Below are 24814 nucleotides of genomic sequence, written 5' to 3'. Positions count from 1 at the left end.
GCTTGCCACTTCGGAGTGAAATCTCCATGTTGCTTGTGGCCTGTCACCTGTAGCCTGCACCTTGTCGCTTCGATCTGAAAGCTCCCTAAAATACAAAAAGCAAACAACTAGCTATACACTTTTCCCTTTAACACTTGTGGGAGTATTAGCCGCCATTCAAGTAAGGCAGTGAAAACCTGGTGCTGATAACGCCACTGCCTGCATATTTCACACGCACTAATAACATAGCTCAGAGACAGAATTGGTTTCTGTCCGCCTCCACACATGAACCAACCAAGGGCAGAATAATAGGGTGCTATTGATTCTCTTGTGTTGATTTGATGGTCGTGTGGTTTGTGGCCTTCTTTTGTGATGAATTATCCATCGTAATGGTTCGCTGGGAGTACACGAGCTTGGGTTTTACTGTTGTCGCATTGTTGGGAGAGATATGAAATGATGCGTACATGTGGATGAAAAACCCTGGCTCGGACGAAAGCTTTATGGAGACAAATAACGAGAAAACGCACACAAAGCGTGTTCTATTTTTAGCCTGCTTTTTCAGGCTCACCGAGGTAACATTCGCAACACGATGCACCTTTGCTCTTTAGAAAATGTTCAGTGAAAATTTTCGTGGTGAACAGAAATGCAACAAGGAATTAAAGACCAAGTTAAAACGAATAGTAACTAGTTCGTTCGTGTATAACAAATGCGAAACCATTGAAATTAATTTCGACATGGTAAAGGTAAAAAAGGTAAAGTGCTCCCCTGCGCATAGTACCACGCCATGAAGGTGTATAGGGGTGTGGGGGTAACGCCCCACACTTTCTTGATCCGGTCGTAGTTGGGGGTGATGTGATCAGCATCACGCCCCTGACAGCCTTTACCCCCCAAGATTTCTCCCAGGTACCCATGTTATTCGACGCTGGGTGGGCGCCGGGGCCGCTTCCACCGTTAGAAAAGTTCCCGGATTTGAACCGGCCGGGGATCGAACCCGGGACCTTTAGCATTGTAGTCAGACGCGTTACAGACTTTTTTTTCTTTTTTTCCCCTTTATTTCCTTTTTACATTTTCAGAATACAAACACAGACTTTTTAGGTGATATTTACATAGTATGCATAACAGTTAAAAAATTTGCATACGTAGTATGCATAGCATATGAAGAAATATGTTGATATTCTTGATGCATATATATTTCAAATTTCTCACGAAAATCCTGTTTCTTATAGGTAGTAATAAACCAAGCATAATTCCCTAATATCCATTGCACACTATTTAACTTTGTTTTCGGGTAATATGTAAAACTTGGACACAAAAGGTGATCAATCGTAATTTGCCTCTGGCTTGTTCTGCATATTATACTAATCATTTTCGTGATATATTCCCACGTTGATTTTCTAGTTTTACACTCACTGATTAAGTGTTCTATACTTTCATCTACATTACACCATTTACACAGCGGATTTTCCGCTAATCGGAATCGATGAAGTTGAGTTCCATTTATCAAGATTTGGTGAACAAAACAATACCATGCAGACCGTATCTTTGTTGATAAGTGAGTTGCATGTACATTTATCCAAACTCTGTTCCAAAGAACACGAGGGTCCTTCAACATTATTTTGCATTTATGGTACATAGTCTTACGTTTAATTTTGTATATGTTTTTTACAGTGGGTATTTGAAGGTTGTCCGATAATAACAAAGTATAGCATATTTCTACAATAGAATCTACCAAGTATTGATACTGTTTGGGAATAGTGCTTATATCAATTGGATATTCTAACACAATAGTGTTCAAACATTGCTTTAGAATCGTACCTGTCAGACCATCAGAGTGATTTACCATTGCTGCAATGTTAGCCTGAATCATCAGTACTTGACTTTTAGTTGCCACATGAACCAACTTTAATCTGCCACATTCAACAGGTAGACACATTTTTCATGACTAACCCGAAGGATATGTCCAGACCACATAAACCAATTTACAGCACTTTTCAGTTTCGCAAGGTCTATTTTTCTTGGTGGAAGAACCTTCGCCAGAAACCAGACCTTGGAGAGCGCGAACATATTTACAAAAGCTGTACGTGATATTATGCTTAAATTCCTAAGTTTATGTTTACATAAAACAGCTTTAATAGCTCCTATTACTATATTATAATTTAATTCCTGCATCTGTCTAATTGGCCTAGCAAATATTATTCCCAGTATTTTAAGTTTTGGAACAACTTGAAAATTTTCTTGAGATCTGTTTTGATTTGTAGAATTTAAATACATCATACGAGTTTTTCCATAATTTATCGTTAAACCTGAAATCAGTTTGTATTTCTCCATTTGTTGATATATAATTTTTGTGTCAGTCTGAGACTGAACTAAAATAGTGACATCATCAGCATATGATAATACTTTAATATTTTGATTGCTAATTATAATACCAGATATTTCCTTTTCTAACGATATTAACAAAGGCATGAGCGAGACACAAGAAATCAACATAGAGAGAGGATCTCCCTGTCGAACCCCTGCACACACTGGGAAGGGGTTCGTTAAGAATCCATTTATTTGAATTTTGGATTCTGCGTGTTTGTATAAACCTTGTAAGGCATTTAGAAAATTACCTCCTAGGCCAAGTTTACCAAAAACATTGAACATATGTTCATGATTAACAGAGTCGAAAGCATGTTGGAAATCTACAGCTAAAATTGCGTGATTCACATTAGCAGAGTTGGAGTTTGAACTAGAAATTACTTCACGGAGTGTTTGCAACACACCATATATATTTTTGTGTTCACCGTAACAATATTGCATCTTGCCAACTAATTGTTCAGCATAAGGAGTCAGCCGTTGCATCATACACCGAGAAAATATTTTGTAGTCTGCACACAGTAGAGTTATGGGACGATAATGAGACACTTTCTTTGGTTGCGCTATTTTAGGCACTAATACTATAACACCAGTATTTGATGTTTTACCTGTGATGTGATTCCTAAAAACTGCATTTACACATTTTGTTATTGTTTTCCCCATCAAATTCCAAAAGGTTTCAAAGAGAGCAGTGGGAAGTCCATCAATTCCAGGGGAAGAGAAAGGTTTCCCCCCATTACTGCTTTATGTACTTCTTTCATAGTGAAGATATTGTCTAAAACATCTCTATCAGTATCATGAAACACTTTTGGAATATTTCCAAAAAATTCATCAGCATTTGCATTACCAAAAGTTCTTTTGTTCGAATAGAGATTACTACAATGGTCATAAATTACTTTCTTAATGTCTGAAAGTTTTGTATACTCACGTCCATCGTCCATTTGAACTGTACCAATTTGTTGTCTCTTCGCGTTTTTTCTCTCTTGTATAACATGAGCGAGAGATACAGTTTCATGGCGATCTAAATGGGGGAGTCTGCTCCTAACTTTGACACCATTACGTTTCTGAGAATGCATACGTAATAATGGGGCTTGGATTTGCTTTATCTCTGTTTGCACTGGTTTACCATTCGTTGCGTCTTTAGTAAGCTCCCGCAACACACTGTGATAGAAGTTATATTTGAGATTCCAATCTTTGGATCGTTCTTGGCAAAATTGAATACAAAATTTTTTAATTCCAGGTTTTAAATTTTTTCCCACCTTCTCTAGATCAATTTCCCATTTTTTCCACTGTTCATGAAACGCATTTTTAAAATTTGGCTCTAGGAGAATAGAAGTATTCAATTTCCAATATCCGTACCCTTTCGGAACCTGAGGGATATCCAAATTTATCCCCATAATTAAAGCTAAATGGTCGGAAAAACACGTGGGAGTGAGTTGTATTGATGTCACATTTTGACTTAATTGGGGAGTGACATAGAAACGATCTAAACGTGATGCACAGTTGTCTCGGAAATATGTATACCCTAATTTTCGATTATGCTTAGCAATCCAAACATCCACAAAATTAAAACCGTGAACTATTTTTTGTAAAGTATTAGACGTGGAGAAACCAGGCCATTGATCCTGTGGATATAAAACACAATTAAAATCACCTGCACATATTATATGCTCTTTTCCCCCTTGCAATTCTGCTGCTACATCAGTACCAAAAAACTCATTTCTCAATTGACGGTTTGTATTTCCAGACGGAGCATATATGTTGAATAACCAAATGTTTGCTAATTTTGTACCTATAATACGGCCAGATGGATGCTGAATAACGTGTGAGATCGGCAAGCCTTGTTTGACTACTAAAGCCGTTCCTTGTGATTGACACGTGGGGTTTAGATATGACATATACTGGGCTGGTAATTCAAGCTGAGTCACACACACTTCCTGCAGAAGAGCAACATCCACTGAGGATTGTACTAGAAAATCCCCTAAAGCGCGTTGTTTCGTCGTGGAACTTAACTTATTTATGTTCACAGTCGCTACTCTAACAGTTGTATTCATAACTATGTTTATCATGAGGGGGGAAAAACAGATAGACTACTCTCGTTAACATGTTGTATGTTCACACTGAAAATCGTTTCATAGTCCACACTTTTCCACTTTCTACCCTAAGGGAGAACATCATTTTCTCAGTCACAAGATAGGTGGGGTCACCTCCATGTCACTTTGTTCTTCCATTACTGTCCCTAATATTGCTGGGTTTTGGGCATCTAAGTCAGAGGTAGGAGTATTTCCAATATTAATGGCACTTGAGGAATCATTGCTTACAACTGTTGATCTACTTACCATTTCACCCTTTTTCTTCTTTTTTGGCCTCAGTGTCATATGGTCGGATGAGGGGTTGCCTCATCTCGTTGTCGATCTGGACCGGGATCGTCGTGTGTTGACTGATGGAAATTCACTCTCAGCGAACATTGTGCCTGTCAAATTGGGGAAAACCTCCAAAGGTTGTTCAATACGGGTTGGGGATGTAGATGGCGCATCTTCATTTTTTATTCCTTCCTTTGTCCCTGTAGAACACTGCATACCTGGTTGCACAAGGTCATCTTTTTCATTTGACTCATTGGCGGTCTGGAAAGACTTTGTCGGGGGGGGGGGTTTCGTTGGTGTCGCTATTCTCGGCACTGGGGAGTAAGAGGACAGAGGGTTTGTACTTCGGTTCTCGATCACTAACTGGTACTTGGCTGACGGTAGTCCTAACCAGATTCGCCCTTTGGGCTGTCGCGAAACAGGATACCGTCGCGGTTGCTCTGTTGTCCCTAGGGCTACGCTCGTTACAGCTATTGGCGTAGTGTGATGGGGAGTCGCAAATGGCGCACGTTTTTTCCTGTCCATTATAGGTAACCCAATAGCGTGATCCACTTATCGTAATGTATGACGGGATGGCCTTTGTCAAGGTCATCTTCGCAAGTTTTCTACCTGTCCGGACTTGATATATATGCTGATCGGAATACTTCTCGTCTACCAGTGGTGAGATTATCGTCCCGAATTTTGCTGACACTGTTCGTATTTGGTCGTCACTTAATTCGATTGCCACAACATGTATTCTCACCGTCACATAATCGCGGTCTGCCTAACTCAGTTCTATTTCGTAATCACCGTCCACATCAGTATATTTGTAGATACCACCAGACTTGAATAACAATCAATTGCTCACACAGTACTTTCGATAACAGTTTTAAATATACACACTTATGATACATGTCGATTTCAATACTTAGTACCTGCTCTGGAGTAACTTTTAAGGTCTCGCTGATCCATCGGTGAAGATCCAATGTAGTGGGTTTCCGTGTTACTGTTTGAAAGTTCAATTTCAACGTATTCACGCGTTTCAGAACCATTTTACTCACTGAATTTTCACCAAGACGAACGCTAGTCGCGTAATGAAGCTGACTCACGGAACTCGCAGCGGGAGTAGTCACGCACACGTCTGCTCGCTACCGCGTCCCGAACGAGACTGTCTGAGCCACCGCGGCCACTAATTTCGACATGGTACGAGCAAAATCGAGATATTATCCCTTTCAGAATAAAAGGTTGTTTTTTCATAGACATTCAATATTTAAATATTTAATGAATGGTATGCAAAGATATTTGTTTGCCGACCTCCGTGGGTTAACGACGCCAGAGGTCCAGGGTTTGAATCCCCGCCTAGCCATGGTGCTTTTGTGAGTCAATTGTCTCATATCATCACTCATTCTCATCGTAGCAAATAGCCAAAAGTGGCAGAAAAGCGATGCTAAATAACAAAAATTTAAGAAACATATTTGTTAAAATTGAATTACAACTCTCTTTGTGATATTCATTTGCTGATGATAGTAGTACAGGTGGCCGGGTTCTAAATCCTCTTTTGGGGCTCGAATCATCATGTGGGGCTCGTCTTGAAAAACGTCTTAAGAAAATTGTCTTAAGAAAATTGTCTTGAAAAACGTCTTAAGATAATTGTCTTAAGAATTGTCTTAGCCTTTTATGGTGTATGTTAACCTCACAAGCAGTGTTGCCAACTCGGGCGAGGCGTAGCCTTTCATGGTGTATGTTAACCTCACAAGCAGTGTTGCCAACTCGGGCGAGGCGTAGCCTTTCATGGTGTATGTTAACCTCACAAGCAGTGTTGCCAACTCGGGCGAGGCGTAGCCTTTTATGGTGTATGTTAACCTCACAAGCAGTATTTCCAACTCGGCGTAGCCTTTCACGGTGCATAATTTTTTAGCTTTTTTTTTTGCGTGTGAGTGTACATGTGTTCGGGCGAGGCGTAGCCTTTTACGGTGTATGTTAACCTCACTAGCCTCAGCGTACATGAGAGTTCTGAATTATTATTTGAGGCTCGTCGTAGCCTTTTATGATGTATATTTTGAGGACAGAGTTGGCAACACTGTGGGCTCTTACTGTAGCTTTTTATGATGTATATTTTGAGGACAGAGTTGGCAACACTGTGGGCCCTTACTGTAGCTTTTTATGAGGGGGGTCTATTGCCCTCTGTTTACATCTGGCAACACTGCCGTAGATTTTCTGACAGTGTTGTTAACCTACTGGGTTTTTCACTGTAAACTTTCATCAAAGGGCCTGAGGGGCCCATGTACCTTTTATGTTTGGCAACACTGTTGGGGGCCTAGTGTTGGCAACACTATAAACTCTTACTGTAGCTTTTTATGAGGGGGGACTCATTGCCCCCCCCCCTTTTTACATTTGGCAACTCTATTGGATGTTCCTCCTTTGAGACTTGGGTTTTGCCAACCTATCCGAAGAAAATTCCACTATATAATCTTTCACAGGCTAAGCTAACCTACAAATAAAAGTTGGCAGCACTGACGAGGCTCGAATTATCATTTGAGGCTCGAATCATCATTTGATGCTTGTTAGTGTTGCCTACCCACTCTACAAAAATTCTACTATATGATCTTTCACAGGCTAAGCTAACCTACAAATAAAAGTTGGCAGCACTGACTTATAAACCTACTGGGTCCTCTTGGCATGTTTTTTCATGATGTGTTGCTAGGCTATTAAACATCTTGGTGTATACAATGTATATATTTTAAGAGGGGGGGTTATAGCTTTTTATGCTATACGAATACTGGAAGCTTGACAGTGACAACCAACAGAGTAGGTAAACCTACATCCAGGAACTGGCAACACTAGTTTCTGACAGTGAATTTGAAATAAAATATTAAACAAAATACATGAGTAAGCACTGTGAGTACAAATAGTACTAGTGTTATGCCCCCAACTCCAACTGGGCAACTGGGGGAAATAATTGTACAATACTTGTACCTAATTGTACAACATACATATACACAGACATAAAAGAGAGAGCCTTCTCGCAATTTACTTCATGTACAATTTATATGATTTTACAACTGTGAAAAGAAAGCATATGTGTTCCGTATGCACACATCTATTCTTATTTTTCGAAGTTGAATGAAAGCACATGTTTTTACGTTCTCGTAATACTAACCTTGCTCCACTGATTTTAAATTGCTTTCATCCGCTTTTTTTTTTCTGTGTTATTTCCGTATGCACGCAACATTCGCTTTCAATAGTATAATGAAACACAGAAGGAATGTTAGTATAGCAGGCTCCGAGTTTACAATTTATTAAATTAAACAATAATTTATGTAAGAATATACTTGTACTTACCGAACACAAAATAATAAAAGCACATGTGAATGTTTGCGTGTGTTCATGTTATATGACGACTGAGTAAAAAAATAATGTTGACTCCCCGAAAGATAAAGTTCCTGGTTCGACATCAGGTCCATGCAAATTTTATGTTTTGCTCTCCAAAATCTTGATTTTATGTTTGTGCTATTTGTTATACAGCAGAGGAGGAGAAGAGGGGAGGGGGAGAGAGGAGGTACTATCAGCGCTATCTATTAACAAACAATAGAAATAAAAAAAAGTAGGTCAAACTTTTTCAACACCCAAACATTTTTAACGTCCTCGCGTAGTAATACGATCTAGCTGAAGACGTTTAAAAGAGTACTCTTAGTCGACGAAGCTAATTGCTAGGGCCCTTATATTACTAAAATATTCTTTAATTTGCATATTTCTCATACCGCCATATGTTGTTCTAGTTGACTTCTTCCAAAAAAAATGCTAATTAGCGAGAGTTAATTAAGCAAGGCAAGTAAAAGAAGTCAACTAGAACAACATGTGGCGGCGTGAGAATATGTAAAAATTCGATTCAGAGGTGGATCGAATTAAAATTGGGGGATATTTTGCATTTTTTCCCTACAAAACATTTACCGTACATAATTCTTTCTATTTGCAACAGTATAAAATAAGAGGAATGTGTGACAATATCCATATTAACCCATTCGCATACCTTAAATAACAATTTTTTTTTGCCATGAAATACCATTTAAATTTGGCTATCTCCCGTGAAGGTTGCACAGCAAGACAAGATGTCAAATATTGTGAAAACTATTCAAGCAATTTTATATATTGAAGTGGAAGTACAGTAATAAATTTGCACATATGCAGTTTACTTGAAAGATAATTAGAAACTCACCTAATAAATTTGATCACACACATTTTTGCATTCTATTTCTATTCCTCAATTTTTTGTATTTTTTCTGCTACAGCCACCTCTTTTTTATTTTCACTATATTCTTTAGTTTCACTAACACAAAATGAACCCCCGTGTTCACCTCTATTTTCAAAATCCTCATTTTTCTCTTCATTGCTATCAAAAAGCAACTTTTCAATCGCAGAATCTTCTATAATATTCTTATGCAACATGTTTGCAAGATGTAACAAATGATGGTTTGTTTACATGAGAAATTACTGAATAAAACACGCTTGAAATGGTATGAAAAATCTTAGCAGCACAAACATACACGTCATAGATTTGAAAGATCATACAACCTCTGCCATCTATTGAATGAAAAAGGAACTACGTGATGAAAATCGGGAACCCGTCAATTCGACGGCTAGGTAAGCAGATAAGTTAATTAAGAAAATATGTTTATGCTAGGTTAGCTAATTGTGTCTTCTACAGCTTCACTGTATAGAGGGGAAGATAGAAAAAAAAGAGCTCTACGGAAACTGACGCTCTTAACAATATTGTACGCCCGTGAAAATTACATATAAATAAGACTTAAGCGTATTATTTGCTTTCATGTGAAATTTTACTAACCTGTGAGCTGTAGTGTTTAAGTGACAAGCGACCTGCTCAAATATCTGTTGACAATATTATACACCCGTGAAAATTACATATAAATAAGACTTAAGCGTATTATTTGCTTTCATGTGAAATTTTACTAACCTGTGAGCTGTAGTGTTTAGGTGACAAGCGACCTGCTCAAATATCTATTGACAATATTATACACCCGTGAAAATTACATATAAATAAGACTTAAGTGTATTATTTGCTTTCATGTGAAATTTTACTAACCTGTGAGCTGTAGTGTTTAAGTGACAAGCGACCTGCTCAAATATGACGCTTTTAACAATATTGTACGTATATTGTATTGTATAGGAGACTAGAAGCATATAATTTGGCGAAAAAACCCAAGTAAGGTCATAGAGAATAGTTAAAAAAAAGTTAACAATTATATTTTGCATTGCACAGCATTGGATATTAAATAACATACCCCAAAAAATCTCTGCATTATGCATTCTGTAAAAAATTGCCCTACGTGCCAAACTGCCGTGTCAAGTAAACATTTTCAAAGGCACTGTCGTACTTGTGTGCCGGGAAAGCGAATATGTGCGACCAAACTGTGCTCTAAGTGTGAAAAAAATATTACTATTGCCAACTTCAAGCGACACCAGCTTACTTGCAAGAGTACTGGAACATCTCTACCGCAACCTTCCAAGCGAAAGGTAGAAGTAACCTCCCTCGATGCATCGCCACCTGCCAAACGCGTCAAGCTGGCGAAGAAAGCAGACCGATTTGCGTTTGAGCATTTATTAGAAGACTTTAACATAACATCAGACAGCTTCTGCGATGTGCATAGTTTTCTGGAGAGCGAGCGAGCTAAGATAATATCCATCCTCAACGATGCATTGGCTACACACTCCACTAAATTCTATGCTGTGCTATGCTGCAAGTATAAGAAACCGTCTGATGAAATATATAAATTCTTCCATGCCACAAAAGCAAAAACACTGCATCAGGCAGATGTCACTGACCTCGATAGCATCTACAACAAGTTTGTCGAGGAGCTTGTGGCAAAGCACGAGGAGCATCAGGCTGAAGGCTCGGGCGGTTCGCTGTGTGGCGACCCCCACAAACTTTGTTTGAAACTTAACAAATTCCTGCCACTGGCAGGGTCTAGCTATATTGCCCTGCCACCCGAGGTTAAAGCAAAAAAAGCTATTCTTAATATTCAGAACAAAGACGCCAAATGCTTCCTCTGGTCGGTGCTGGCAGCATTGCACCCTATACCTTGGGAAAAGAGTCCACGCCGTGTTGCACACTACAAGCAGTATGAGTTGGAACTGGAGGATGCAATGGCCGGGATTGCCTACCCTGTAGAAGTCTCGCATATTCGCAAGTTTGAGGTTCGTGCTCGTGACTTGTTGGGCCTGCAATTAGCCATCAATGTTTACGGTCTCACCGAGAACAAACATGAGGTCCACCCCATCCGGGTGAGCAACGTGAGCAACAACAACGAGGCACGAGAAATCAACCTCCTGCTCATCAAGGACGAAACCCATCACCATTACACCCTTATCCGTTCCCTCTCTCGGCTTGTTTCGAGCGAACGGAGCAAAGACAAAACCCACATAGAAGTTTGTCGCAGGTGCTTGTCTACATTTCGCAATCGAGAACAGCAGGATTACCAGCGCATCAGAGGTCCCAACATTGCTGCTGAGAAGCTAGCTCGCCACATGCTCTACTGTGGTACCAACAAGCCTGCACGAACTATCCTGCCCGAACCTGGTGCAGTAGAGTGCTTTCGCATGCACAGTGCTATGGTGAAGCATCCTGCTTTTATTGTAGCAGACTTCGAGGCCTTTCTTCAACCTCTGTCTAACTGCGAGCCCAACCCCGAAACATCCTCTACCATTCCTTTCCAAATCCACGAGGCCTCGAGTTACTCCTATGTTGTGGTGTGGCGAGACCAACATATTGCCTCCGAGCCCTATGTGTATCGCGGTCCCGACCCGGTCAAACACTTCCTGGAGAAAATGCAACAGGAAGCCATCAAGATAGGGAAGGTGCTGTTGGCCCCCAAGCCCATGCTGCCTCTGTCTCCCAAAGACAAGCATCAGCACGAAATAGCTCTAAATTGTCCTGTTTGCAACTCGGTCTTCACTGACGATAACAAAAAAGTCCACCACCATGACCATTATGGGACCGGAAGCTACATTGGCCCGTGGTGCAACAGATGTAACTCAAGAGCCAGGGACCCGCGCTTCATACCGGTCTTTTTTCACAATGGCTCGGGATATGATTTCCATCACTTAGTCACACATCTAGGGTACGACAATGCAAGAATCAATGTCCTGGCACAAAACGAGGAGCGTTATATTAGCGTCAGCAAGTGGGTGCCGATCCCCGCCGACTCAAAAAACAGGAGCATCGAGCTTCGGTTCCTCGACTCTCTGAGGTTCCTCCAGGCAAGCCTGGATGCTCTTTCTGGGAAGCTCAGAGACGACCAACTAGCCATTACCACATCAAGTTTCCCGAACTTAGATGTCGCACTCATCAGACGTAAAGGGGTCTACCCCTACGAATACGTCACCGACCCTTCCAAGTTCGAAGAAGAGTTGCTGCCTCCCCAGGATAAATTCTACAGCCAGCTGAGAGGTTCAGGTATTACCGACGAGGAGTACAAGCATGCTCAGTCTATGTGGGTTAAGTTGGGTTGCCGAACTTTTGGTGATTACCACAATGCATACCTGAAGCTTGATGTGACGCTTCTTGCTGATGTGTTCCAGGCGTTTCGGGCGACTGCGATAAACATTTACAACCTGGACCCTGTATATTTTTACAGTCTTCCTGGACTGGCATGGTCGGCCATGCTTCTGCTGACTAAAGTTAAACTTTCACTTATCTTCGATGTTGATATCATGCTTTTCATCGAGAGAGCTATCCGGGGCGGCATGGTCCAAGTGTCGCAACGCTTCGCACACGCCAACAATCACCACATGGCCACTGGTTACGACCCCTCCCAACCATCAAGCTACATCATGTACACTGACGTGAACAACCTTTACGGGCACTCCATGATGCAGCCACTCCCAACAGGACAGTTTGAGTGGGTTGATCCTTTATACCACAACATCGAAAAAGAGTGCGACGAGTTTGGGTTTTTTGCCGAGGTGGACCTTGACTTCCCCGAGAAGCTGCAGGATACATTCTGTGACCTTTCGCCTGCTCCGGAATTCAAATGTCCACCTGGCTCAGATCAACCAAAGCTCGTCATGGACTTGGAGCCCAAAAAGCGTTATGTGCTACACTACCGGAACCTCCAGTGGTTAATGCAGCAAGGGGTCTCGGTCAAAGCAGTTCACCGCGTGCTCTTGTTCAGGCAGTCTCCATGGTTGAAGCCGTACATCGAACTGAACACCGAACATCGCACTGCTGCCACTTCGGAACTTGATCGCGATTTTTTCAAATTAATGAACAATGCGGTATTTGGGAAGACCATGGAGAATGTGCGAAATCACGTTGATGTGAGGTTGGTGACGAAGAAAATACAGTGTCGTCGACTTGTTGCAAGCTCGCTGTTCAGATCTCGAACAATTTACAACGAACAGATGTCTCTGATTCACATGAACCGGGGCGAGGTGCTACTCAACAAGCCCATCTATGTGGGAGCTGCAGTTTTGGATCTGAGCAAGTTGTGCATGTTCGAGACATATTACGACATACTACGTGCACACTACAACCACAATATCTCGCTCCTCTACACAGACACAGACAGCTTGGTGTACCATGTTCGCACGGCCGATGCGTATGGTGATATAGCCAAAGTTCCAGCTCTTGTCAAGCTCTTCGACACATCGGGCTATCCTCAGCCAAACCGGTATGGAATTCTGCTCCGAAACAAAAAAATACCCGGCAAACTCAAGGACGAGAAAGACGGGGATGTGATTGTGGACTTTGCTGGACTTCGTGCCAAAGCCTATGCGATCCGGGCTGAGGGTTCTGTAACAAAAAAGGCAAAGGGTGTAAGCAGGCAAGTGGTTCGGGAGCACCTCAAGTTTGAGGATTACCTCGAGTGCCTCAGAACAAAATCGCCCATTCTACAAAAAGAGCATCGTATCCAAAGCGTCGATCATGTGCTTACAACTAATATTGTCAGGAAAGTTGCTCTGGATGCACACGACTACAAGAGGTGTATTCTTGAATGTGGGGTCCATACACTTCCGTGGGGCCACTATCGCCTCCAAACTAGTAAGGCCTGCCCAGAGTGCAACAAAAAGTAATAGGCAATGCAAAATGAAAAAAAAAAATCAATTTTAATTTACTTCAACTTCCTCGATTACATGCATGGCACAGCAAAATTAAACTTCTGGGAAACTGCTTATTGTAGTTTGTACTTGTGTATATAAAATTCCACATTTCTTATTGTGTGCTATTTTTTTAATTATTTTTTTTGTATCTAAAACTGTTCAGTTACTCTTTCATTCTTGACGTCATACACAAATGTTTTCTCTGCAATAAGAATGACACTGCACAGAGTATCTGCAGGCAAGGCGTCGTGGAACTCGCATACAATCTTGATGTTGGTACGATCGTTAACAACCACCTGTTTTCTTTTAGATGTGTTGATGACAAACATGGGTCTGCGAGCTATGAACTCGTCGGGGTTGTAGTACACGTCCACATTGCCGGAGGTCACTCTCTTGTAAGCTGTGTACGCCTCGTAAAGTTTCAGGTAATCGTCGTTTGTAATGTTTAAGTTATAATTCTCGCGTGGAAAAACTTCATTCCTTCCATTTTTGAGTTAAACATTCTTAATTTTGCAATTATCGAACTGGCTAGAATCTTTCTCTTGGTTATTATCTTTCCCCGTCTGGAAGAGCACGACGGTAAACTCTGGCATATCGTACCGGATGCTGTTGAACTGCGTAGTAACATCAAATTCAAAATGGCTGCCAGAAGCAGGTTTCTGCACGCACTGGTAGCCGTAAAATTGGATGGGTACTTGGGGGTTCTTCAAAATATCGGCTTTGTACTTGAGACCGTAGTTAGATTCGTATTCTACCACAGGCATGCGCAGCTCCATGAACTGGATGACGCACTTGGCTGCGTCGGGTAGTGTGTTGGCAAGTGCTGCACCGTCTGCACCCAAGGTGCTGTAACGCATCAGCACATCGTTGTCATTGGCGCTTCTGCGAAAAGTGACGCGCAAGCCACCCTTCCACATAATCTCCGTGTAGTCGGAGAAGAAGCCTGGAAGCAAGCGCATGGGAAACAGTACTGTGTGGCTTCGAGTTTTGATTTTTGTATCTGCTTCGAATCCCCCTGCCTGGTAATATGCCGCATCGCTCTTGGAGAGTTTCAGTGTTCCCACAGCTGTAGAAGTAATCCCGGGGTAGTCAACCCTATCGATGACGGTACCATGCTTTCTAACTTCCACTTGCGAGAACAGATGTGGCACAAAATTGTCCACGAGTTTTAAATTTGCATTGGCGTTAAATGCTTCCCCGTTGTCTCTCTTCACCACATCAAACTTGATATACAAATCAGCTCTGTGAGGGTGAATAAACCCATCCCCGACGTCCACATCGTATTCGATCTCCCTGTTCGGCTCGTTCAAATTGGCGAACGTGCGACGATTGGGTGGGAAGGACTGCAACTCGTAACTTTCGATTTGCTCCATGATTGTTATTTATTATACGTTAATCTCCACGACGGCGGTGGTAGTAGCTCCGGCAAAATTCACCACCTCATTTTTTTCGTTTGTCACTGCCAATTCTATGTTGTCTATGCGATTACGAGATATATGGAAGTATATCGGTGGTGAGGGTGTGTAGATAATCGGTTCCATGAATTCAGAGTTTGGTTTGAACGTAGCGATGATACCTGTTTGCTTGTGGCTGCCTGGGATGCCATCCGAGGATTTGGTGATCATGCCTTCTGCCACGTTGCAATGTATGTTCAGAGTTTCGATGGCTAGAAATTTAGGAATGTTGGCACCGATGTGCTTGATGCCAGGTTCGAGCTTTGTGTTGTTCTCGAATCCCAGAAGCTCTCCAACAGTGCCTAGGTCTACTGTTTCCGTAGCAGACACAATTTCAACTCTGTGAGTTACAGAATTTTGAGATAGCAGTACATTTCTTGGCAATTGGGCTTGCAAGGTAGACAGATTGTACTGTCCTGGCATGATAACTATTTTTTCATTTCCAACAGTAATTTTGTTATTGTGCTCCGTGACATTGGGTATTAGGTACATGCTGTAGAATGCACGAAGAGCAATAGATTTAGGATAGATGATGTCGTCATGCAACGCGAGTTTCAAGACCGAAGTCTCGCTGGTGAGATGGAACACTCCCATGGTGTTTTAGGTACCACAATGCTTTCTGAAAATGTTCCACCGACGGGTTATTTATTATAGACATGTATGCGAGAACGGAAAGGCATAGGTGGCCGCAGTTAACATCGGTGAAACCCTGGATGCGTTTGTCATTGTAGTAGAGGTTGGCAACACTGAGATACTTCACCAACCTGGCAGGCGGTGTGCCACCGAACGAATCGAAAACAAATGCATTGTTATCGTTAATTTTGAGGTAGCATATCCAATGTGTACCAGGATTTTTGTAACTGTCCAGGTTGACCACGCCATACTCCTTTTTCTTCACAGCAGAGGGTAGAGAATCGGACATGAAAACACCCCTGAAGTTCCTTATTCCCAACGGTTCGATCAGAGATTCAATATCGAAGTTGGACAGGGCTTTTTCTTTTTTTTATATTTCTTCAAAGCATCGAGGTTGCTTTTTTGCTTTTTGGTCACACCTTTCCCCTTCTTCTCCATAGCCAGGTTGTGACGTTTCTGTTCTTCCAGCTCGGCCTTGTTCTTCTTCGAGTCGATGACGGTTTTGGCGATGGCGGCGCTACCGCCGGCCAAACTTCCAACGGCCCCCAATGCTGCCAGGATGGCCGGAATGCTGAATATGAAACCTCCAATCTTCTGCTGCTTCCGCGAATGCTGCAACTTTTTCAATTGTGGAGTGCTGAGCAGCAATTTTATTCCGTGTCCTTTAGACAAGCATGAACGTTTCTTCTCGCGTTGTTTCTTGGTGAGTAACCCATCGAGGGCACCCAGCGTTTTCAGATTCGAATATGGTATCTGGTACACGACGCCCTTGGGCTTCATGATGTAATTTTTTTTTTACGGTATGTTATTTTATATATGTTCAGAGATTTTTTGTTTTCCCTCCCGTGTAATTTTTTTTACGGTATGTTATTTATATATACTTTGCAGCTATTAAACAAATTCGATTATGTGCTTTGTTTTCTTACCAAGAAGTTCTTTTGTCCCCTTGTACACGATTCGAGTTTTACTCTCGATTAAAATAGATAGCTTCTCGTCGGATAACATGCTAGCGTATCGATCTGGTAAAAATAGGCTGTATTGTCCGTTGAGCAACAGACGTACTTTGGGACCATACTGGGTTGCAACAATTGAACCGGAAGTTATTGCGTAAGGTTTGTCCACTTCCAATTCCTGAATTTTTACATACTCGACTGACAAATTTAGCATTTGTTTTAATGCCTGGACGTCACTAATTTTTTCACTCATATCGTAGATTTTTTACAGTGTGTTATTTATAGAAAAAAGTTTCGGCATTGCCTAATGCGATGAGGTGATCGATGATCCTACTGGTTTCTGCATTTGAAGCGTACCAGTCGTCTGTATATCGTCTCCTCCCCTGTCTCCACTCGTGAAGTTCGTCCATCTTATCAGCCAATTTTTCATCAGCAGCCCGAAAAAGAGCATAGGGAGAAGAAGAAGATTTTACACCGCTTATTTTTCTCAGATGATCCAGAAGTAGCATTTCACAGGGCAAGCGAAATTGTGGTCTTATTTTAACTAAATCAATAAGCTTTTTAACATTCTCGTGACTATCGTCGAAAGTAAATATAAATATTTTGTATAACACTTCTGTTGGTAAGTCTGTTATATGCGTAGACATTTTTTACTGTATGTTATTTAATTACAGCCCCCACCCCAATTTTCGTTTTGTATTCATGGCAATGGTCGTGCCCAATGCTGCAACCCGTTCACCCAGCGAGGCGTCTCTGCTGACGAGTCTCCCGAACGCGGCATGCTCCAATTTTCTATCAGCATCGTGACGCGCATCTAAATTCGTATATGTGTTGTAAGCAATGTCGTGATCCTTGCATGCAGCATCCAGCAGATTTACCCCCTTGTCTCCTCTCTCCAGTCGCCGTTCCAGTTTAGTACCCGGTCCGCAGTATTGGTAACCTGGTAGGTGCATCTCGAAGGGTAGCTTGTTGATGATGTCGTTCACGAGACCTCGACCCTCGGCCACATTCCAGAATTTGGGAGGCAGGGTGTTGATGATTTTGATAAGGTAACCTATACCTTTGTTGTCGTTGACAATAAAGTTGCTAAGCTTGGTGCTAATCATGTCCATGATGCCCACCTTCTCGTTGTGGAAGTTGCGATTGCCTGCATTTTCTTCGCCTGCGATAACCAACAATCGATCTACAAGCTTCCTTACGTCGTCTACCCAAACAAACTCTTTAGGTAGGGTATTGTAGAGTTTGACACCGCTGCCAGTCTTGAGCTGGTTCCATATTGGCTTGATGAGGTTCCTGTATTTTTCTCCACTGCTTGATTTTACGCGATTCTGTGTTGCATCGTTGTTTTGGTACAGGGCATCCGTCATGATTAAAATTTCTGTGTAAGTTTGGTAATCCTCGTCTGTGTAATCTTTAGGTTGCTTTTTGGTGATAAGTTCCCACAGGCCCACAGTGCCAGGATACCTAGTCCAGCTGTTCTTCTCGCCCAAATTAATTTTCACGTCGTCACCTTCGAACGTAACTTTTGACTTTCCAATTTTCCAAACCACACCCTCGTTAAGTTCCACAGAGGGGTACAATCCAAACACCTCGTCCTTTTCAAATTTCCCGGTGCTTAGGTAATCTCTCGCCAACGGACCTAATTCAGCTACCTTGTCCGAAGAGGTACTGCCTAGAACCTGACGTCTCAGAGGTGCAGCTCCAAGTTCGAACGGGGTAGTGTGAATACTGGATATCGGTGTAGGCACAGCATAATTTCGAGCAGCAAGTGGCACGAGCTCGTTGATTAAATCTTTATTTTGCTCGGTAACATCTTTGATGTCTTTACCTAGTCCACTTATAGCATCAATAATAGGTTGGTCCTGTCGCTTTTTCTCTTCGTAAATTCCGCGATTCTCTGATTTCCAACCCCTGAAGCGTTTGGCCAGGTAGTCGCGCAGCTTCAAGTTGTCGTCTGCGAGTTTGCGTTTCATCATTTGTTATTTATAATACGTCAAGACGTTTCTTGTAACGTCGCAACGTTTAGAAAGTTGTTTATTTTGTTTCTGTATTTTCCGTCATTGGGTTTCCTCGTCATGTCTATCGTGGCGAATCCGAAATCATCTTGATTCCAGCATGAAGAGCAAAATTTGGAAAACTGATTGTAGTTCATGTCCCCGCCTACATAATCATCGTAAGCATGTTTTAAATTGGTGTGGTCTTGACGAAACAAGCAAATAAAATTAGCGTTGTCTCGGAGAAGCTGCTTGGGAATTTTAGAAAAAGTCTGAGCAAGGTAGAAGCAGTCCATGCCTCTGTGCCGCCCCTGTGTAAAAAAATTGCGAATTTCGTTATGGTTCTCCAGGATGACATCGTCGAAGACCACCACCGAATTTTCATGGCAGCAGTCTAGTGGCATTACTTCGGAGGCAAAAGTAGCTATGCTCAGCCCTTCGTACAGTTTTGTCAGCTGTTGATATTTTGCTTGCTCCAAACTTTTGGAAAAAACATACAAGTGCCTGTTCTTCCAATCTAACCAGTCGGGAGCAAGAAGAAAATTATCAATAAGTAAAGTTGTTTTCCCACACCCTGAAGGTCCGACAATAAGGCAGCGAATGTTGTCCGGCAACAGTTCGCCGTTTTTCCTAGCCTGACGCTCCGGGGGAAAATCTGGTAGTCGCCTCACCACATCCCAAGCACCCGTTACACAATCACCTCGTTTGCGTCGATCCAACTTTTTTCCTCGAGTCCCAACCATTTCACCAACAGTTTGTCACCTTTTCTACGTAATACTTTTTCGATAAGATACGTATTGGGGTATTTTGTTTTAGAGAGTTCCTCCTCGTAGAATCGCCCTTTCAAAATTTCGTCGCGATTATCTTTTATTATATACGTGTGACGGTTACCGGGTAACAATCGAGCAACAGTGAAAAGTTCCGTACTCCAGTTTTTGGTAAAGCCTTTTTCAAACATGCGCTTAAATTTACTAATTCTTACTTGGTCTCCAATTTTGAATTTCGGTTTTTTGTTAGTGGGCCGGTACTTGGGGCAATAAACAGTAGAGATCAATTGTGCCTCATCAGACTTGCTGACATCGGCAGGCTTCATGCGTATCGTGCTATGCAAACTGTGATTATAGTCGTTTACGAGTTCCGGAAGCACATTGACCCACTTGTGGTTACCTTGAAGCGTGAATCGTTTCCACATGCGTGTTTTGAGAGTACGGTTAAAACGTTCCACTATGCTGGCTTTGATGTGACTGAAAGTCGAGTAATGTTGAATATTTTGTTTCTGAACAAACTGTTGAAATATCGAGTTGTAAAATTCCTTTCCGTTATCCGTTTGAAGAAATCGAGGTCGCCTGCCACTTTCATTGAAAATAGTTTTGAATGCTTCCATTACGCACACACCTGTTTTAGCCTTGAGGGGCAAAGCCCACGCAAATTTTGAAAATGTATCTATAACAGTAAGAAGATACTTGTATCCTTTGTTGATTTTATGTAAATTTTTTAGGTTGCCGCTACTCATTTCCACAAGGTCAGCCTGCCAAAGGTCATCCACGCCTTTGGTCACTACCGCCAGTCGTTTGTAGTTTCGTCGTGCAGGTTTATGCAGCTCGTTCACGATACCCTGCCTAGACATGGCGCGAAAATAAGAATATAGCCTGGATGGGATTTCTGGCTGCAGACAATGCTGGGTTTTCTATATACAGCTTGTCACCTATTTCTATGTCGATAATTTGAGTGGCATCTTCAGCATAGGCAGTCTCGCGACTTTCGGGGTGTGTGAAATCGACCAGCTCAACTCCTCTTATTTTAGGCTCATCGCCAATGTTCGTCACGGTCATGATTGGGTAGTGGGTTGCGTGAGGCAAAGACCAGTAGGAAACCTTGACGAACTGAAGTGTGCCAGCGAGAAAAAATTGATGATAGGCTTTTGCAGGAGTCAACATGTAGAGTTTGTAACCTGGATTGAAAGGGAAGGAGAACTCTCTGTTTGGTATGCTGTACAGTTCGATAACAATCGTAGACTTGAGATTGTCGATGCTGGCATTTAGAGTGTTTACGTTGGTTCGAACCTCGGTCTCTATATCCTCCAATCTGCCATTCACCGATTCCAGGTGTTCCTCGATAGCATGAACAACAGTGTCGTAGTTTGGTTTGATCTTCACATCAACAATAAGACTCTTGAATTTTTCATTTAAGTCATGTAGTTGCGTGCTGAAATTAGCTATAGTCGATTCCTGACTCGCCTCGATACTCCCAATTTGCTCTTTCACGCTGGCAATAATCTGCTGCAGGCTTTCTACAAGCGTCAGCTTGGAGCTCTGTATTACAAGGTCGTGGACCTGGGTTCTAATTTCCGCAAACAATTCATGCAGCTCGGTGATGTTCTGGTTGGTAGGTAAAGTCGCGACAGACCCCCGTATCGATTCAATTTCGGTTTGAATGTTTTTGATGTCGTCAGATTTGAGTATTCGGTTTAGAGTTCTTTTCACGCTTTTCAGTTCCTGAGAGGTAGGTAAGGTGGCCACCGTGTTTTGGAGCGACTCCAAAGCTTTTTTCACCGTGTCCAACTCGGAGGCATCGGCAGCAGCACGTATACCTTTTTGCAGTTGTGTTATGTCATCCTGGGTGGGGGTAGATTGCTGCAGGGTTTCCAACTTAGTCTGTATGTCGTCGATCAAGTGATGGAAATGAGACAACTCGGATTCTGCATTCAGATTTTCCAGTTTGGCGATTTGCTGTTGAACGTTGGCCAGTGTATCCCTGATGCCCGGCAGTTTGGTTTCTAGCTCATCGTGAACGTTCGCCAGATCATTTCTAATGACAGCAAGAGCATCCTCAATATGGGTTATGGTGCCTTGCAGCTTCCCGAAATCCTCGTAGGTCTCAAGTTGGAGTTTGATGTTGGCCACGCTACGGGCAATGGCGTTCAGTTCGCTAGACGACGGTAAATTGTCGATAAAATCCTCCAGTGTTTGGAGTTTAGTTTTTACTTCGTTGATGGCCGCATGCAAAGCGTCCGTTTGTAGCTCAGCCTTGATGCTTTCCAACGTAGGGATTTTGAAAGATTGAAACTGTTCGCGCAATTTAGCAATACTAGCGTTCACGCGATCGTAGTCGTCTTGTGTTTTAATGCTCTGGATGATAGTTTGCAGTTCGGTCTGGATGTTGCTTGTTTGGTCCTGCAAGCGTTGTTTCAGCTGTTCAACGTCTGAGGTTTGCGTTTGTTGCAGCTTCAGAAGTTCGTTCTGCAGATTGCCCACACTCAGTGCCAGCTTGTCGAGATTGTCTATCGACGCGAGGTCGGTGTATTTTTGCAGCAGCGATTTTAGCTCTGCATCAATCTTGAGTACAGGGTCCAAGCACTGAGACTGCAAGCTGGCTATCTCGGACTGGAGGCTGGAGTTGAGCGTGGACTGTAGGGCCTGCAGATCGCTTCGCAGCTTTTTAACCCTGACGTCGAGCATGAGAAGCTCGTCGCCATGGTCGTCGCGTTTCGTGTGGCCAAAAATATCGTTAGGCATTATTGTTATTTATTATAGGATAGCTAATTTTCATTTCTATGAAAAGAGGGATGAGTTTGTCGTAGTCGTCCAAGAGCTCTATATACAGACAATCGCCAGCAGATACATCGTACGTGGTGGCACTGTTCATCCTATCGTGTTTGATGCGATAGATGTTCTTGCCGGAGGAAATTTTGGCCTCTCCTTTATTCTCGGGATTCATGTCAAACTGCAGTTTGCCGGAGATGGGGAACTGGTAATAATTCAAGTTGTTGTTGAATATGTAGAAAATCTTGCCCACATCCTCGTCGTACTGGGTCAGGATGCTATTCAAGTGTATAATCAACAAACCGTTGAGTTTAGATAATAGGGAGGGCAACAGGTCCAAACTCGCAGGTGGCGACGGTGCACTTTGGGCGAATGCCTCCATAGCCTGCTTCCTGAAGCCAAACAGGTTCATAGGCATTGTTATTTTATTTTATATTTAGCGATTCGTTTCGAGCCTCAAATGATGATTCGAGCCTCAAATGATAATTCGAGCCTCGTCAGTGCTGCCAACTTTTATTTGTAGGTTAGCTTAGCCTGTGAAAGATTATATAGTGGAATTTTCTTCGGATAGGTTGGCAAAACCCAAGTCTCAAAGGAGGAACATCCAATAGAGTTGCCAAATGTAAAAAGGGGGGGGGGCAATGAGTCCCCCCTCATAAAAAGCTACAGTAAGAGTTTATAGTGTTGCCAACACTAGGCCCCCAACAGTGTTGCCAAACATAAAAGGTACATGGGCCCCTCAGGCCCTTTGATGAAAGTTTACAGTGAAAAACCCAGTAGGTTAACAACACTGTCAGAAAATCTACGGCAGTGTTGCCAGATGTAAACAGAGGGCAATAGACCCCCCTCATAAAAAGCTACAGTAAGGGCCCACAGTGTTGCCAACTCTGTCCTCAAAATATACATCATAAAAAGCTACAGTAAGAGCCCACAGTGTTGCCAACTCTGTCCTCAAAATATACATCATAAAAGGCTACGACGAGCCTCAAATAATAATTCAGAACTCTCATGTACGCTGAGGCTAGTGAGGTTAACATACACCGTAAAAGGCTACGCCTCGCCCGAACACATGTACACTCACACGCAAAAAAAAAGCTAAAAAATTATACACCGTGAAAGGCTACGCCGAGTTGGAAATACTGCTTGTGAGGTTAACATACACCATAAAAGGCTACGCCTCGCCCGAGTTGGCAACACTGCTTGTGAGGTTAACATACACCATGAAAGGCTACGCCTCGCCCGAGTTGGCAACACTGCTTGTGAGGTTAACATACACCATGAAAGGCTACGCCTCGCCCGAGTTGGCAACACTGCTTGTGAGGTTAACATACACCATAAAAGGCTAAGACAATTCTTAAGACAATTATCTTAAGACGTTTTTCAAGACAATTTTCTTAAGACAATTTTCTTAAGACGTTTTTCAAGACGAGCCCCACATGATGATTCGAGCCCCAAAAGAGGATTTAGAACCCGGCCACCTGTACTACTGATGATAAAAATAGCACAATTGCACTCTATATTATTCGTTCAAAGAGAGAGAGAGAACATAAGAAATCGTTCAGTAAAACTTTTGTTGAATCCATTGTTCTCGATCTTCCTAATCAGGTTCAAGAACCTACTCACCGAATCAATAATTTTAGGAAGGGGAATCCGTTGCAATTACAAGTACATAATTTTTACAACGTTAGTTAAAATTTAGAACTAAAAAAATCGTTTCATGTGTTACTATGTAGTAGCTCATGTTGTCCCTTTTTACAAAGAAAGTCAGAAGCGTTTTTATACAGCTTGTGCCTGTTGGTGAATTAACATTTGATTATAATAAAGTGTTAAAAAATTGTTCATCAGTATGGCATTTTGTCCTATTTGGAACTGTTGAAAAGAAGTGAATGTGAATATAGTGTGTGGTGTCGTAGATTGTGTTTTGTTATAAAAACTCACAGGAACTGTAATTTGACGGTAATATTAGAATAGTGCATACTTATTTTCATTTTTCGACTATTGTAATGGTATCGTTTAGCTTTAATTTTGAGTTACTACACTATTGCTGCAAATGATCATAATGGTTCACCGTTTTCATTTTTAATTTAGTCTAATATTTGTGAATGAATGACTGACTTGATTTATTTCACTTCGCGTTTCTGCCACTTTTGGCTTATTGCGAACATGAGGATGAAATTAATGGTGGTAAGATGAAATAGATGAATGATGAAGTGACAGCACCAGTCTCATGGAGGATTATTCTGGCCATGGGTACAGACACCAGAGCCTCTTTAGTGTGCAAAATGCAGTCCAAGGTGTACCACGTGGAAGAGAGGTTCACGTTTGGGTGTCTTGAGAAAGAGTCACCCTCTACACCCCACCAATAATTGTGTCACTGACAGGAAACTGCTCCTGTTGTGATATTGTAGGCTTACATATTGCCGTCGATTGGTAATGATCCTT

Source organism: Lepisma saccharinum, chromosome 4 (assembly GCF_977018435.1).
Source record: "Lepisma saccharinum chromosome 4, izLepSacc3.1, whole genome shotgun sequence".
Lineage (NCBI taxonomy): Eukaryota > Metazoa > Arthropoda > Insecta > Zygentoma > Lepismatidae > Lepisma > Lepisma saccharinum.
Note: the sequence above shows the minus strand (reverse complement) of the source record.